Source organism: Trachurus japonicus, chromosome 10, assembly GCF_045865225.1.
Source record: "Trachurus japonicus isolate A0001 chromosome 10, Traja_1.0".
NCBI classification, from domain to species: Eukaryota; Metazoa; Chordata; class Actinopteri; order Carangiformes; family Carangidae; genus Trachurus; species Trachurus japonicus.
The window spans coordinates 27,694,114-27,711,138 of NC_140916.1; the positions used below are offsets into that span (position 1 = coordinate 27,694,114).

A 17,025-nucleotide genomic window follows, 5' to 3' on the forward strand; every position below is an offset into this window, starting at 1 on the left:
AAGGAAGCTTTCATCCAAGGTCGCTTTGTGAATGGTTCTTCTGAGAAGCTGTTCTTTGAGCCAATCAAGAAGTTGAAGCTGAAGACTATGGAGGCCTCCAGCAAGACAGTCAAGCTCACTGCCTCCCAGGGAAAGGTGTGAGACCACACACTCCTAATATAGATAGATATTAGATAGATATTATTGTTGCCATTTTTGACATGCAGGGCAGACTGTGGTAAATTGTATCGTTTACCTTTTCATCTTTGCAGGTAGTGCAGTACTGTCAACAAAGTGACCTTGCATTCTTGCTGCTCATCAAGTCGCAGAACGTGGATGAACCCCTTAACCTTGACGAGCTTATGCAGTACTCACTCTTCCCAGTTCCTCCCAGCCTAGGCACATCTGATGGGTTCTTCAACAAAACCAACAAGGCTGCAATGCTTCATTTCATGATGGAAGACGCTCTTGAAGATGTGCCTTATCCGAAAGATGCTTTTTACATTCAGGATGGCAATGCCCTTTTCCATGCCCTGAAGAACCTCCCACAAACATTCGAGGGAATTTGCCTCCAGGCTTTAGATCGTATGGTGGCTAAGAAGCATTTCTTCTTCTCTACTGATTCATACTATGTTGACTCTGTCAAATCTCAGGAGAGATTGCGTCGTGGCATGTCCCAGCGGTACATCATTGGTGGTCCTGCAACAAGGAAGCCAAGTGATTTCAAACTCTTTCTAGGAAATGATGAAAACAAAACACAACTCTGCAGACTGCTATTAGAAGTGTGGGGCAGCAAAGCATCTGCATCACGACTTGAGAAATGTGGGACAGCGTTGGTAATTGTGGAAGGCAAAGCCTATCAGCTGGAATCATCTGGTGGCAATGTGAGTATACTGATATGCATGATTCACTATAACCATTTAATTAGACACGTTTGGGGGTAATTGAACCGCCGTAATGTATAAAATCAAACCTTACACAATAACTTGTTTCAGGTGACCACATGTGAAATCCAAGAGCTAGAGTCAACGCAGGAAGAAACAGATACACGTGTGGTTTTGTATCTTATGTATGCTGCTAAGCTTGGACACAAGACAGCTGTGGTGCGGACACCAGACACTGATATTTTCTTCATCCTCCTGCACCACGCCCAGTCTATCCCGCTGACCATCTATATAGATATCGGCACTGGAAAGCATCGGAGAATTATAAATATCAGTGAACTGGCAAAATCCAAGGGGGCAGAATACTGCACAACAACGCTGGGCCTGTACGTCTTCACAGGGGAAGACGTTACAAGTGCCTTTAAGGGCAAAGGGAAGGTCGGGCCTTTGAAGAAGCTGCAGAGCCATCAAGAGTACCACACAGCCTTTAGGTGATTTTTAGTAGCAAGTTATTGCTGAACATAGGCATTGATACAGTAAGACTTTATGATATAATAATTACTTATCTCCCTAGAAAACTTGGTGACCAGTGGACAGTGCCGCCTGAAGTGGTGGATGACATTGAGGCATACACATGTCTGATGTATGGCCAGGCCCATGAGAGGAAGGTGAACACCGTGCGTACCATCATGCTGAAGAGGATGATCGGGGATGATTCAACACTGACACCCAAATCCAAGGTGGATCTCTCCCGGCTCCCACCTTGCAGGGACAATCTGGTTGCACACATCAACCGCGTGAACCACCGTCTGGCCATCTATAAGAGAGCTGCCACACCAATATTCTGGTGCCCCAAGCCCTACGATCCTGGCCAAGGGTGGGAGAAGTGTGAGGGTACCCTTGAACCTGTGTGGTCTTGTGGCCCTATCCTCCCCCCTTCACTCATTGACCTGCTGGAGGAAACAATTGAAAAGATGGAGGGTGAAGAAGCAGACGAGGATCAAGAGATTGAATATGAAGACCCTGATGAATAAACATAATTTCCCTCGATATTTTGACTCACTTGACACACATTGTACAGAATATAAGTTATATCATATTGAGTATTTAGTAGTAATATACCTTACATATTTATGTGACAACCAAAAAGATAACCTCTGCCATGCGAAGGAATAGGTTCTCTGTAATACATTCTGTTGGTGGTGGGGGGTGTTTGTGCGGGGGTTCCGCTGAGTGGGAAATGTGGGCGTGGCTGTTGTTTTACCACCAAGGAGTGTTTTGGTTGAAAAACGAATGCTTGCAATCAACTCAGAATAGTGAAAAACCCCTAGTTTGACCCCTCACAAGCTACTTAAGGCCAAATTAAACACTTCGGAATGTTCAAAAATCATGTTAGGAAATCCAGGTGGTGGCAGCCAAAATAGCCAAAATAAACATACATGGGAATATAATTCAGGTTGGGATCATCAACATTTGTTTACAAGACATCTTGAAGATTGTAAAATTATAAAAGTTAGGAAAAAAATGTCAATGGGACGCATTGGGGAGGAGTTCCTGTGATAGAATTCCGCCGTTGTTTTAACTTTTTTTTGTGTTTTTCTGATTTTTTATGTACCACACATGATTTAATCATGGCAACCTTCATCTCTACCAATTTCTCATACCAAGACAAAGATAAAATGGGGTCAGCTGTCTCTGTAGGACGTATAGTTCAGGAGCTATATAGATTTAAATTTTTCATTTTTCACAGTCGGAAATCCAGGATGGCCACAAAAGATGGTCAAAAAAAACATGCATGGGACAATAATTGGCGCGGGGATCATCAAAAATCATTTACTAGACACCCTAAGGATTACAAAAAGGTAAGTTAGAAAAATATATCTTTCGGGTGCATGGGAACCCCCCCTGGCTACTAGACTATACAGACCATAAGTACTGTTCTAAAAATTCAACAAAAGACAGTGCTACACAAACTGATCCTGCACCGTCACTGTCAGCTTGTGATTTGGATGACAGAGATTCAAAGTTTTTCACTGGCCTAGGTATTAACATTTTTTGGCAACTTTTATACACAATCATGGCTTTTCTCCCACAAACCAAAGTTTCCAAGTTGGCGGCCCATGAACAGCTACTATTAGTTTTAATGAGGCTTCGTCTTGGTTTGATGTTTGCAGACTTAGGTCAACGGTTTGGGATCAGCAGGACCATAGCATGTGAGATCTTCACAATGTGGAGACCAGTACTTGCAAAGTTCATGAGAGAAAAAGTTATTGCTTGGCTGCCTAGAGATACTCTGAAAAGAATAAGACCACAGAGTTTTAGTGAAAACTACCCTAAAGCAACATGCATCATAGACTGCACAGAAATATTTGTACAAAGGCCTAAGAACTTAAGGAAACAATCACAGACATACAGCAACTACAAACACCATAACACCTACAAAGTTCTATATTGCATAGCCCCCAATGGTTATGTGATGTTTGTATCAAAACTGTTCGGTGGCAGAGCCAGTGATACTTTTATCACTAAGAACAGTGGTCTTGTCGACCATTTGATTCCCGGTGATCAGATTTTGGCAGACCGTGGATTTACAATTACAGATGTACTGCCTCCAGGAGTGACTTTGGCTCTTCCAGCATTTACACGTGGCTGTAAAGAACTTTCAGAGCATGACGTTACAGGAACACGCCGTCTGGCCAATGTCAGAATCCATGTTGAGCGTGCAATTAGAAGGTTCAAATGTTTCAAAATTTTGAGTAATGTAATCCCTGGTAGCGTAAAACATGTTGATGATATTGTAAGTATATGTGCAGGCCTGTGTAACATGCAACCTGAGTTGATTCGGGGAGAAAACTGAGGAAGACAAGGAATTTGAAATAGATAAAGGTAAAGACATTGATAAGCAAGAGGCAGATTAATATTTATGGGACATTGCAGAAGACATTGGGGAAAACTAAGCTTGATATGGCGCTAGTAATTGTATTGTCCACAAGTCATTGGTGTTTAACATCTGCTTTTTTATCATTCTGGAAAAAGTAAAATGAAGCACCAACATGTAACATTTTTGAACACATTTGTTAACATTGTTTTCCAGTAGAAACCATAAAGAACTTAAATTAATGAGTTCCAGAAACAATAGGAATAAGTGAACTAAGATGAACCAACAACTCTGTTCCATAGACACACATTTATATTACATTAAATTACAACAAATGTTGTCTACTGTGGCGGCCCCAGTGATGGGGTCGTGCTACTGGCTTGTCACGCCCCTGCTGATCACGGCCTGCTGATGACAACTGGGCCCGGTGCTCACTAGGTTATATTAGCCAGGCTGGTAATTGCTTGCTCTCTCTCTCCCTCTCCTGCAGGCACCCTGACGGCGATGCATTGTCCGTAGACTCTTCTGTTGTACATCTTCATGCAGCCTACAACACCCCTACACTTCACTCCACACACACACAACATGCTCCACGTGCCTGACATCCACACTCCATGATTCATGATCTGTTGCTTTACCATATGATTTCCTGTTAAATAAATACTTCTTTAATTGTGACCACAGCGTCTCTCACTCCTTTGTCATGGCTATAAGAGCCAGGCTGTGACAACAGTTGGGGCCGCTTAGCCCCCACTGTTGTCATAGCCTGGCTCTTATAGCCATGACAAAAGAGGGGGAGACATGCTCTGGTCACAATTAACCCTCCTGTTGTCCTTCTGGGTCAATCTGTTCACTTCCTCCATCCTTCCTTCCTTCCTTCCTTCCATCCTTCCTTCTTTCCACAATCCTTTTTCCCTTGCTTCTTTCCTTCCTTCCCTTCGTCCTTACTTCTTCTTCCTTCCTCTTTTGATCCAGTTGACCTGCTCTGTTCCTTCCCCCCATCTATCTTTCCTTCCTTTTCCCCTTCCTTCCTTCCTCCCATCGTTCCCTTTGTTCTTCCTTCCTTCTTTCCCTTCGTCCTTCCTGCCTTCTTTCTTTCTCTTCGTTCGTCCTTCCTTCCTTCTATCCCTTTATCCTTCCTAACTTCCTTCCTTCCGTCCTTCCCTCCTTGACCCAGGAGGTTAAAGAAGTATTTATTTAACAGGAAATCATATGGTAAAGCAACAGATCATGAATCATGGAGTGTGGATGTCAGGCACGTGGAGCATGTTGTGTGTGTGTGGAGTGAAGTGTAGGGGTGTTGTAGGCTGCATGAAGATGTACAACAGAAGAGTCTACGGACAATGCATCGCCGTCAGGGTGCCTGCAGGAGAGGGAGAGAAGAGAGAGAGAGCAAGCAATTACCAGCCTGGCTAATATAACCTAGTGAGCACCGGGCTCAGTTGTCATCAGCAGGCCGTGATTAGCCAGTAGCCCGACCCCACATCCCCACATCTATGACCACACAGAAACAATATGAAAATCAAAAGTAATGATATTCTCACAGTGTGTCTGATATTCAAAATCTATGTTCACACACAGTTTAAATGTTTAAATGTAAAAAAAAAAAAAGTTTAAATGTAATGTAAGTTTAGAGATGCTACAATCTTTTTTTTTTCTTTTACAAATGTAAGTTTAGAGATGCTACAATCTTTTTTTTTTCTTCTTTTACAAATGTAAGTTTAGAGATGCTACAATCTTTTTTTTTTTTTTTTTACAAATGTAAGCACAAAGATGCTTTTCTTCTCTTTTTTTTTTACAGATCTTTTTTCTCAGTTATTATTATTATTATATTATTCTTATTCTACAGTAAATGTAATTTAACTATGTATATTTGTTCCTGTGATATTTTCTTACTGTTTACTTAACATTGTAAGTACAGCTCGGCTTAGTCACTGTATGACACTGTAGTCCTCATTAAAGTCTGAGCAAAACTACTTGAGTCCACGAACTTTCATTACACCATGTGTTATTCTTGTAGCTATTGCTGGTAGGACATGTTCAAAGTAAACCTTCCTCAGGTGGGAGATTTTTTTCTCTGTCCAGTCCTTGTTATAAGGAACATCCAAAATGATGTGTTCAGTGGGGCTCCACACCAAGAATTTGCATTTTGTTTTCTTTGCACACCGCATTGCAAGTTGTACTTGACAGTAGTAACCCAGTCCTGCTTCTCTCAGAACATATGATCCATTGATGTGTCTTACATCGTATTTATTTGATTGGATCATTTGTACCAGGCTGCTATTGTGTGCCTCCATTTTTTTCTGTGTAGGACACTTAATCTCCAGTATTGTCTCTGAATCAATGAGTCCATCAAGGCTGGCACCAAGCCAGTTCTCTTCTTCATCCACAATGAGACCTGTTGTCTCCACTGTTTGCCCTGTGTTGTCCTCAAACCATTTTCTGGCCAAAGGTTCAGATGTTTGACCATACTTCGTTGCTTCGTTTCCAATAAACTTGCCGTTTAATTTTCTCTCAATCCAATTGGCCGGGTCTTTTTTTTTGGGCACTTTAGCTGCTTCACTACTCGTGATTCTAATTTTTCTTTGGTCAATCCATAACTGACTACTCTGGCCCTTTGTTTTTTCTTTGATTTGTTCCCTCATATATTTGTCACTTTTTACATATGTTTCGAACACTGAATTGCAGAGGTCACATTTTTGCTCAGCACAATTTGTGTGATGTTTGGGGAGTTCATTCTCTGTTCCCTCCTGTGGCTTGGCAGTCAGCAAGTGATTTAAAATTGTTCCCGGGATTCTGGCCAAGCCAGCCATCTCAGGAGAGGTAAGATGCTGTATGACTTCTGTGTCATTTGTGAATGTTTTTGATGCAATTTTTGCACTTTTACTGGGTCCTTCAGAAGGACCCCGTATGTTTTGTACTGTGTCAGGTACCACATTTTGCCATGTGGATTTGTTCCATGCACACAGCTGGTCCGTGCAGGACATGCCAGTCAGACCCTGCCTGACAGCCTCCTTCACCTTGTACAGTAGAGCTGCAGCGTGGCTGCAGCAGCAGCCTCTGCCAGCCATGCAGTCACAGCTGGCTCGTACAACCTGGCCATCCTCCCTTCTCACGGTCACTTCCACGTCGTGGTGACAGTGGATGGTCTGCGAATGTCTCACTGATCCTTTCAATACGATGTGATGGTCGTCTAAAAGGCAGTGTAAAATTTGCCCGACCCATCCGGAGCTCAGGTAATTTTGACCCTCAATCAGAGACCTGTAATTGCCGTTTTTCTGGTCATCGGAGGCCAGGCGATCAATGAAATATTCTTGAATACCTAAAACAAAACACAAACACGTGTTGTTGGTTTTTTTTAGGTCACGTAGCCTGTCCATAATGATTAAATGTCACGCTGCTAGCTTGCTAACGCCAGCACACGTAACGTAACGGTTATGCATAACCGTCCGTTACACAGTGTTTAATGATAGTCTCTCCCTATTACTCTAATCTTATATCGCTCAAACAAATGATTATTTCTAAATTAATATTGGTATTCATTTAAAATACCTTCATCAGCTACCGGAGGCCACTGTCTAACATCATCAATCCAGGTATTCATGATGCTGTCAGTGTCAGAGTCAGTTGAGTGACAGCTGACAAACAGCTGACGAACAGCTGACGAATGTCACCGCAGCAATGGCGCCGCCGCAAGATGGCGGCATACACAAAACGTTCTCCGAATTCGTGTATACTGACAAGGGCTTTATAGGCCTAAGACATTGGACGTCAGTGACTTGCTAGATACAGCCATTATTGTTTTAAATAAATCAGTAATCATCATCATAAATCATTAATTAAAAATGTATTGATTTTACACCAAAACTGCCACTCACAGGCAGATAGATGGGCAGCTATTGACCCTTCGCACGTGATGTCATGCTCCACTCACGTGAGATACGGACGGCAAAAGAACACTGGACTCAATAGAAAGACAAGGAGGCTTGTTATTGTTCCTGACATTTTGTGGTTTTCTATCGGTTTTAACTTAATTTTATGCAGTGTACCAACAGACAAGGCTGCAAACCTGCCTTGAGAAGGACAGAAGACGGCTATGTATAGCTGCAATTAATTGCAAGGACTGGCAGCCCTCAAAATACTCGAGGATCTGCAGCAAGCATTTTGTACAAGGTAAGTTTCATATTAAAACGTTATCAAAGTTCTGTTACAGTCAGTCAAAACAAATTCAATGTAGTTAGCTGACGTAGCTACCGTTAGCTAATTAACTCAAGCTAGCTAGTCCTTCTTAGGTCTCGTTCGTATTAGCTGGTGGTCGTAGATCAGATGTCCTACTACTGGGGCTGCCAGCTAGTACAAACAGAGTCCTGAGAAGCTACTAGCTATCCACTGTTACAGTAGGCTACTTAGCCTCTTTCTCCAGCCCCAGGGCTTCAGCTGTCCAGCTGGTGTAACAGAGTTAAAATGCACCTTTATGATTTGTTATATTTATGTCGTATTTGGTTTGTGAATTTTATCTTAGTCAAATTGTTATTATTATTATTATTATCATTATTATTATTATTATTATTATTATTTTACCTATGAAAGGGCATTTTGCTGCACTTTGCTTTCTTTTCGTTCCAGGCTTCTGTAGCCCATCTCTTCCCCTCACTGTCACGTCCTCTGTGTGTTCCCCTGTTTAGTTAAAGGTGCCATATGTAAGAATGTGGCCAAAAACGGTTACTGCAGTCAAATTCAAAACACAGCGATCTCATTTTTTCTCCCAGTCGTACATAAACCCGCCCCCTGCTCTGCTCTAAGTATAAATACATTCAGCCAACTGACTTCTGTGGTTTTCCGTCCCACTTGCTCTTGAGTCTTAGCTGGCTCTCGCCAGACCCTTGTAGTTCCGCAAAGCTCCACCAGAGGCGCTACGCTCAGCTTCACACAAGGGTCTGGACTCGAGGCCAATGCAAACTTCTTCCCCGGAGCAAAAAATAATGAACCAATCAGGATCGCCGGGCGGGACTTTCTGAGGTGTGACGTAGCGCTGAAGCGACTGTTTGAGTCAAACAACAATGGCGGCTCGCAGTGAGTGGCTGAAGTAGCACGTCATTCAAGATAACGGACAAGTGGTTTATCCAATCACATACAAGATTTTTTTACAAGGCCCCGCCTTCTGAAATGAATCGCCTATGGAGCAGTCCCAGACCCTTGTGTGGAGCTCAGCGTAGCTTTGCGGAACTACAAGGGTCTGGCGAGAGCCAGGCTACTTGAGTCTAGCTGAAACACGTGAAACAGCCAGCTAACTAAACGTAGTTCATGTTCACACACAGAGGAGACCACTATACTGTCTTTTTCCTTCATATAACGAGTTTACAGTGCTGACGTTAACGTAGTCACACCGTGATAAACAGCTGTCACCGTGGGGAGAGAGGCTGACTCCCCCGGTCACACACCCCTCACAACGTTAGGCTACACCAGTGGTTCTCAAACTTTTTTCGTCATTCCCCACTTTTAACAAGTGGGGATTTTCAAGCCCCACCCCGTCGCCCCAACAAAAATTACTTCAAATTTATTGAACTTACTAGCACTAAGTATATCAGTCATATTTCATGAGTCAAAATCAAAAACATGAAATAACACAAAGTTCAAAAAGAGAAAATAAAAGTGCAGATTAAAAACTAAAAGTAAAAGTAGGCTACAGTAGTCAAATAATGAAACAGTGTTTCATTTGCAATCTGTGCAAAAAACTAAAACATGAACAAGTGCACTGTCCCTGCATTAGTGGCTGCAATGTGGTTGCAGGCTTGCAGGCTTGAAACTGCCTCAAGTCATGCTCAATGTTGAGCTGAGAAGTGTGTGTGTGTGTGTGTGTGTGTGTGTGTGTGTGTGTGTGTGTGTGTGTGTGTGTGTGTGCGTGCGTGCGTGCGTGCGTTTTCATCTCTCTCGAGTCTGACATAAGCTATAAAACGCACACAAATATGATCGCATTTGTCAATCGCTGTGTTTTATTTTGAAAAGTGCTTTATTTTGACAATTGACCGGATTTTCTCGTCGTTTCATGTGTGACTTCCTGCCAAGATTGACGCGGTCGCTCGCGGCTCGCGCACAAAACTGACCAGGCGCCGAACCGCGACTTCCACCACTGGTCTGAACTACACGACCGGTACTTGAGCACCGAAGGGAAGCGGTCTCTGCTCCGCGCTATTCGCGGTGCTTCGGCGTCCGGTGTGAACCCAGCAGCCTGCTACCAGAGCCGGTCTCTGTTAGAAATTCTCTGCTGCTGCCTTGTTGTCCCGCTGCAAATGTTGGCTCGCTGCAATTAACATCCCAACGTCAATCATTGTTTTTGCACTTTAGTTCCAGGTTACATTTTTTCTCCCGGTCTCCTAATGCTTTTTAATAATTTTAGCTATTCATTATTACTTTGTTTGTGTGTGGCTGTTTTGTTTAGAGTGAATTATCTTTATTGTCAATAGCATTTATAGTAAGATAGGCATGAAATTGAAAATTCCCTCCCGTTTGTCGCGCCCCACCTGTCATGTCTCCGTTCCCCACCAGTGGGGCGCGCCCCACACTTTGAGAAGCACTGGGCTACACACACACACACACACACAGCAGCAGCAGCAACACCGTCTTTTGACTAGAGTCTAAGCTAACGTTAGCTAAAAACTTTATTTTTTTCCACAGAGGCTAGAGTCCTCGCCGCAGGCGTCCCCGGTTCGAATCCCGCGTCAGGCAGACCTTTCCTGCGTGTCATTCCCCCTCTCTCTGCCTCCCCATTTCCTGTCTATCTCTACTGTCATCACTATCAAATAAAGGCAAAAAGCCGAAAAATATACTTTAAAAAAAAACATGCTGACAGGTAATGAGATGTAAACGAGAACAGCATGGTGGATTATAACCTGTTGCAGCTGGATGACTGCTGCTGCGACTGTTTTAGACACCAAGAGTTAAGGTAAGAATATTTCCTTAAGTTTTATCAGCTGTGTTAGTGCTGAGGACTGGGGTGTGTGGTGGAGTGTGTTTGAGGTCACTTTCCCGTCTTTATTTCATGACGACGTGTACATGTTTAGGTTGTGTATCAGGGATGTTCAGCAAGTGAAGTCCAGCTCTCCTGCCATGGGGCGTGGTCTCTTTGCCTGCAGCACGACCATATCGCGACACGCCCCCACCGTCCGGAAGCAGAGAAAACTGCTAATTTATTGACAAATTTGATGCAGAAATTTATATATTTAACAACTTTTTTAGTCCTCCAAATTTGACAGAGTGGTTAATAATGTTTTCCTGTGGTATTATAAACCTAAAACACATATTTATTCTTGGTTTACCCGGTCTTTAAGTTCTGTGTTTTCCTATGTGTCATGGTCTGTGTCTTTGTCCTAGTGTAGTTCCTGTTTTAGTTTGAAGTCCTTGTCCTGTCTTCCTGTGTGCCCCCTGCTCGTGATTACCTAACGTGTCTCACCTGTGTTAATTGCACCACCTGTGTCTCGTTCCCTCATGTATGTAAACTCAGTGTCTCCCTTTGTCTTTGTCCGATCATCTGTATGTATTACCTGCATTTATCCCCTGTCATGGTCCTGTTCCTCAACCCTGACACTCACAGTGATGTTTACAATGGCTGAGGGTGAGTTCGGCCGGTAAATCCCGCCACTGGAACACTGGAACCCCCACTGCCTCTCTGGTCTCTGTCGAGGAATTTGCGCCGGCTCAGTGCAGGCGGATTAGGTCCAAGAAGGCAGACACACCTCGTTCGAAGAGGAGAGCATCTTCATCGAGGCGTCCTCCATCAGCCAGCCGGTCAGATCCTGCCGTTATCGCTGGACCTCCACTGCCGCCGCTGCTCCGGCTGTCGGCTCTTCCGCTGGTCCATCTTCGCTGCCTAATGATAGATCAGTCCAGGCTATCGATTCCCGCCTCCAGTCTCTAAAAAATGCTTCAGACCCACTCTCGCTCCGCCTCACTCAAGTGCTGTTCTTCCGCCTGCCGCAATCAGCGCAGCGGCGTCTCATTCGTCATGTCAGCTGTCCCTGCTCCTCTGCTAGGTAGGCCATACATTCCCTCTGCTGCAAATATTTCTACCGCACAAGACAAAAGATCCTGCAAGGCAAAGACGTTAACCTTTTCAGCCTTATCCTCCCGTCACCAGAGTGCGACAAAAAAGTCTCTTCCTCTGAGAATATCACTGCCATCATCAAATCTGCTGACCCCCGTCTCACCAGAGTTTTTCCTGGTCGCAATTTGGGATTTTCAGGGGTGTCATTCGCTCCATTTTTCTCGACAGGAGGGTCGCAGTAGACGCCTATTTGCTCTGTGATGGCCGCAGCTACATGGGTTAACGTCTGTGTTTTTATTATGTAATGTTTTTTGGAATATTGTGCACTTAATGTGAGCATAAGAGTATATTAGAGGCTCACTGCTTTCACCTGTTTTAGTCTGAGGAAGGGTCTTTGAGCCCGTAACGTTACACTCCCCCTTGGGTGATAATAAATTATTGCTCTGGAGCTTTTGCTGGTGTGCGGATTAGTTTTTATATTAGTTTAGTGTGTTGCCCATTTTGTTTATCCCTTGTGTTTCATTTGGTTTGCCCGAGCCAGTATTTAAGTTCCCTTTGAATGACACAGCAGGAAGGTTTGTTGTTTCAGTTGCGCCTTATTGTTTGCCAGTTAAGTTGACCTCTTTTAGGGGCCCAAACCTTGAGTTGAGTTGTGAGTTTGATTTTGCTGCTTTTTTCTGTTCCTTACTGCTTGGTCCCTGACAGGCTCTGTGTACTGCTACCGTTTCTACCACCGGCTCCTATTCCCTTCATAATGGTCCCGCACCACGCTCCATGACTGACAAGTGTGGTAGAAAGGTGGAATTCTTCAACAATCAGCCTATTTGCAATAACTTCAACGAAAATGTTCGCACAAACCCGAGTTGTGCATTTATCCACGTTTGCAGTGCATGCAAGGATGCGCACCCCTGATCCATGTGTCCCCGCCGCCTGGCGTGCTCGTACCTAACGAATCGGCGCAGCTCTCAATCATATAAAAAAAAAATCATCCGTCTACTCCAGTTAATGTGAAAGCTCTGGCTGCTGAATTCTCCACTCATCCTGACTCTGTTATCGGGCTTTCACACCAACCTCGTTTGGTCCGGACTTTTGGACTTTCCAGATAGTTCGGATCAAATTGACAGGTGTGAAAGCTCCCCCGGACCACGGTCCGGACTAAAGACCGAGTCTTTGGTCCAGCCTCAGGACGTGGTCTTGGTCCGGACTATCCTGGAGCAAGGTCCGCTGCTGCGTAGTGTGAAAGCATTTTTTTGGAAGGTTCGAACTATCAGACCAAATACAGGAAATAACGTCAGATGCGCTCGTGCCGAAAAAAGTAAATAAACAGAAAAAAAGGAAAGAGGAGCCACGGCAACCGGCGGCAACACTTGGGGAGAGGAGGAAATCATATTATATCCAGATTTGGTCAGAGGGATGGGTGTGTCAGTGTAGGCTACACTTGTAAACGTTTACACGGAATTAAACAGTCGAGTGTTTAATATAAATCCCCAAACGATACATGCAAGCCTATTTTTTTATATAATGACCCGAATATATATTTTTTCCGCCGAAAAAAGTCTGAAAAAGACGGATCAGGGGGTGACACCAAACAACGTCTGCCCCAGCAAGTCAGAGCTTTTATTTCTCTCACACTCACACACAAGTGACCTGGAGAGATGTAGCCGCATCTGACAGGCGGATCGTGCGTGTGCGCATAGCGTGTGTGTGTTCCCCTCCACTACACAAAACAGCTGATCGCTGATCGCTGCCACTCTGATCAATGAGAGCATTTCGCCGCGGCACAATCCTCTTTTTTTCTCTCCTTTCATCAGCTCTAAACTCACTCTTCTGCACCGCGATTACAAACCACAGCGTGCTTTCCAGCAGTAGGCTATATTTTTTCTTAATTTTTTTTTTTTTTTTACACATTTTTATTTTATTTTTTTCAGAGCACTTTCTATGCGCTAACGTCAGACGCACGCTCATCCGTCATGACGTCGGTAGATCTTTTAGTCCGCTGTCATAATAGCAGTGTGAAAGCGAACTTTACTGGACTATATGGAAACAATGTAACAAAAAAAAAAAATTAAGTCCGGACCTTGGTCCGGACTATTAGGTGTGAAAGCGCCATTAATCACCTGTTCACTGGACTATCACAGGGTTTTCGAGTTGGAGTTGTTTCATCTCTGGACTCTAGTAATGTCACAAAAAATTTTCAGTCTGCTCTCAAAGACCCTGAGTGTATCTCAGCTGCTAGGGAAAGAACTTAATAAAAGTTACTTAATTGGCCCCTTCGACTCCCCCCCTCTGTTTTGCACTAGTCCAATAGGTATTGCCACAAGGAAATATTCAGGAAAAAAAAAAAAATTGATAATAATATCATTGGTAATATATAGAATGGTGCCATTCCGAACGTTTACTTTAATGTGTCGGAATGCCAGCCCTTAATTATTTATGGAAAAGGGTGCCTTTCTGAACCTGAAAAAAGTCCGCTATTAAAAGGTTTAAGGCACTGGGTACACACACTCCAGCGAATGCTTTGGTAGTACAGAGAGCAGCCTTTCTCAAAGTGGGTGCCGCGGCACACTGGGGTGCCGTCTGACTGCGTCAGGGGTGCCGTCCCAATCCCAAGAGTAGTCTGTCACAGGTGTACCTGATAGTCTGATTGACTTGATCCAGCTATGAATTAGAAAAAGAAGCAAAAAAAGCAAACACAAACCAGGCACCAACACATCATAAGGAATAAATATACTGTAAATATAAAGTAAGGGCACATCAAACTCATAAACAAATAATGGATCAAGCTTTAAAAAACGACTTATTCCCACCTGTGACATACATTCTTTTTCCATTTGCAAAGGGGCCGTGTCCACCAGACGCCCTTTTAGCGCTCTGGGCGTCTACTTTCCATTCAGATCCTATGGAGCTCAGCGCTCACGCCACTCAGCATCAGCGGGAAAAAAAAGCTCTCAGCGCTTCCTTTTTTTGTCGCGGCGCTCAGAGTTGAAATATGTTTTGGAACAGTGCCGCACTTGTCAAGCGGCTGGGAAGTGAGACGGCTCGTTTTGTAACCTGGTAACGGCAGCGTTCTGAGTGAGTGATGGTGAGTCACACCCCCTCCTCTCTCCAGTGGATCTGTGTCCGCTCTGTTCCGACTCAGGCGCGTTTGATGTATTGACCCCTTGCAGCTACATCACAATTATCACGTGACGCGAGAGGCGACGCCATGACGGACGGCAGAAAGTGCTCAGTGATAATGTACTGTCTATAGACTGTATGGGTGCCGTCCAACAATGTGGCTCGATCACTTCACATTACAACCTCACAGCATTATCACTTATTTAAAATAGAATATCTACTCATCCGTTGCAATATTCTGTTTGTTTTTTTTGTTATTCGCCGTAGAATATCTCAGTTTTCTGTGCTTTTTCCACTGCTAAGGAGCTAACGTCAGTCAGTGCCACACTCCCCATACAGCAGCTGCTCCTGTCTTTGCTGCTGCTAACTACAGTTCTGTCAGGACCACTATGTCAAAATAATATTTATTTACTTGCACAAGTTTAATTTGGCGGTATGGTACTGTTCTGGGACCCCCTGCTCTTCCACGCGCTTGCGTGGAAAGCCTGAGGCAGGAAGAGCACCTCCCTGCCCTTCACGAGCCATCATGAATGGCATAAGCAGGGAGCGCAGCAGCAAAGAAAACCCAGACAGAGCAGAGCAACCAACAAGATACAATGACAGGAGGAGCTGGGGCGGAGGTGGGTTGCAAAAAGCCGGCAGAGGAAGCAGCAGCAGCAGCAAGGGAGGTGACGTCGGGCTAGAGCAGTTTAAATAGCGCATTCTGAATGCAATTCCCCAATAGGAAGCAGCTACGGCAGTCAGCTGAGCCATCAGCTGATCTGCACAGGTGATGACAGTTACGCTGTGCTGATTAAGAGCTTGACGTCATGGCCTGCCAGAACTAACGTTACGCTTAATTTCTGTCAGGACCACTATGTCAAAATAATATTTATTTACTTGCACAAGTTTAATTTGGCGGTATGGTACTGTTCTGGGACCCCCTGCTCTTCCACGCGCTTGCGTGGAAAGCCTGAGGCAGGAAGAGCACCTCCCTGCCCTTCACGAGCCATCATGAATGGCATAAGCAGGGAGCGCAGCAGCAAAGAAAACCCAGACAGAGCAGAGCAACCAACAAGATACAATGACAGGAGGAGCTGGGGCGGAGGTGGGTTGCAAAAAGCCGGCAGAGGAAGCAGCAGCAGCAGCAAGGGAGGTGACGTCGGGCTAGAGCAGTTTAAATAGCGCATTCTGAATGCAATTCCCCAATAGGAAGCAGCTACGGCAGTCAGCTGAGCCATCAGCTGATCTGCACAGGTGATGACAGTTACGCTGTGCTGATTAAGAGCTTGACGTCATGGCCTGCCAGAACTAACGTTACGCTTAATTTCTGTCAGGACCACTATGTCAAAATAATATTTATTTACTTGCACAAGTTTAATTTGGCGGTATGGTACTGTTCTGGGACCCCCTGCTCTTCCACGCGCTTGCGTGGAAAGCCTGAGGCAGGAAGAGCACCTCCCTGCCCTTCACGAGCCATCATGAACGGCATAAGCAGGGAGCGCAGCAGCAAAGAAAACCCCCCAAAACAACCACACCGGCAAATCCTGGAACCTCTGCTAAGAGATGCCAGGAGGCTATCTAGGATGGAATTAAATTTTTCCTATAAAATGTAATAGGGAATAAGCCACACGCTACCTCTTAACAATAATAATAATTATTAATAATAATTATAACAACAACAACAACAACAATAATAATATTAAATCAATTATTTACAATGAGAGGCTCAATGGCTTTTGTGCATCTAGAAAGGCTCTATTGACGGGCGCAGTAAGGCAGGCAAGGCAATTTTATTTGTATAGCCCGTTTTTACAAACAGTTTGTCTCAAAGGGCTCTACATGACATTGTAACAACATCCTCTGTCCTTAGACCCTCACATCGACTGAGGAAAAACTCCATGGAAAACCCTTTTAACAGGGAAAAATCGGATAAACCTCAGGGTGAGCAACAGAGGAGGGATCCCTCACCCAGGACGGACAGACGTGCAATAGATGTTGTTACAGACAAGAAAACAGGGAGCAAAGAAAACCCCCCAAAACGACCATGCCGGCAAATCCCTGACCCTCTAGCAACAAGAGATGTCAGGAGGCTATTTAAGTTGGAAATAAATGTAGCCCATTTAAAAGGAAATAGACAAAGAACC

General features: G+C 44.3%; 1 long non-coding RNA gene across 1 annotated transcript; it reads left to right on the forward strand.

Annotated features, from left to right (window-relative positions):
- The first annotated feature begins 728 nt into the window (after nucleotides 1-728).
- On the forward strand, nucleotides 729-1,827 carry LOC146980233 (uncharacterized). Its single transcript, XR_015036812.1, has 3 exons — nucleotides 729-863; nucleotides 975-1,354; nucleotides 1,438-1,827. It is a non-coding gene; the product is annotated as an uncharacterized LOC146980233 (long non-coding RNA).
- The last annotated feature ends 15,198 nt before the right edge of the window (nucleotides 1,828-17,025 follow it).